The sequence below is a fragment of the Myotis brandtii genome, unplaced genomic scaffold (assembly GCF_000412655.1).
Source record: "Myotis brandtii unplaced genomic scaffold, ASM41265v1 scaffold673, whole genome shotgun sequence".
In the NCBI taxonomy this organism is placed as follows: Eukaryota; Metazoa; Chordata; class Mammalia; order Chiroptera; family Vespertilionidae; genus Myotis; species Myotis brandtii.
The window spans coordinates 2,936-3,818 of NW_005370625.1; the positions used below are offsets into that span (position 1 = coordinate 2,936).

At 48.1% G+C, this 883-nt stretch overlaps 1 long non-coding RNA gene across 1 annotated transcript in view; it reads right to left on the reverse strand.

The window, feature by feature from the left end:
* The window catches only part of LOC106723903, a 3,349-nt gene extending 2,472 nt beyond the window's left edge, over positions 1-877 (reverse strand). The window contains exon 1 of the long non-coding RNA XR_001359645.1: positions 739-877. This is a non-coding gene — a long non-coding RNA (uncharacterized LOC106723903). The remainder of the gene's footprint in view (positions 1-738) is intronic.
* Positions 878-883: the final 6 nt, after the last annotated feature.

Sequence of the window (883 nt, forward strand, 5' to 3'; positions counted from 1 at the left end):
ATGTTTCTCTCTCATCGATGTTTCTAACTCTCTATCCGTCTCCCTTCCTCTCTGGAAAAAATCAACAAAATATATTTTTTTAAAAAAGAAATGAAAAATAAAGATATTAATCACAAACCAAGTTCGTTTCATCCTAAGAATAAAATGTGGTTGAAAATGGAATCATCAACTAATAGAATTCACCACATTAACAGAAAAACATCATACAGTTTGTATTACTAGATAAACTAGTGACTGATCTATATTAATGTTCATTGGTGATGACAACTAAACCCACCAGAACTAGAAGGGAACACGTTTTACCAGGAAAAAAAAATCCACAAATACCTCCAGTAAACACCCTACTTTAGGGCAGAATAATCCCCTCTGGGATCAGAAACAACGAAAGGATGCAAATTCCATGCTCTTTTACCCTGAACCGGAGGGAGGTCCTGGCACCACAATAAAGTAAAGAAATACAAGGTGCAAGGGGAGGGGCGGGGGCTGAAACTGACAGCTGATCACACCGTGTGTGAAATTCAAAAAATCTACGGATGATTGAAATGTGTAGCTGCGTTCGGCGCGGAGGTTCTGGGTATTTAACCCTCAGTTCTCGGCGATGCGCCTGAACCGGAGGCAGCTGCGCTCGCTCCCGGCACCTGGGTCACGTGTGACGGCGCCCGCGGGCGGGTCAGGTTAAGGGCAGCCGCACCAATCGCGCCAGGGGGACGGGTGGGGGCAAATGTCAGCCGCGCTCACCGCACTCGCCGCCGGAATCCACCGATCAGCGCGGAGACGACGAGGTGAGGCTCCGTCCCGGGACCCGAATGGCGGGACGCTGTTCCTTTAGGAAAGAGCCCAGGGCGCTTTGGGGGAGAATCCAATGAGAAGGTGATTCTCCGAT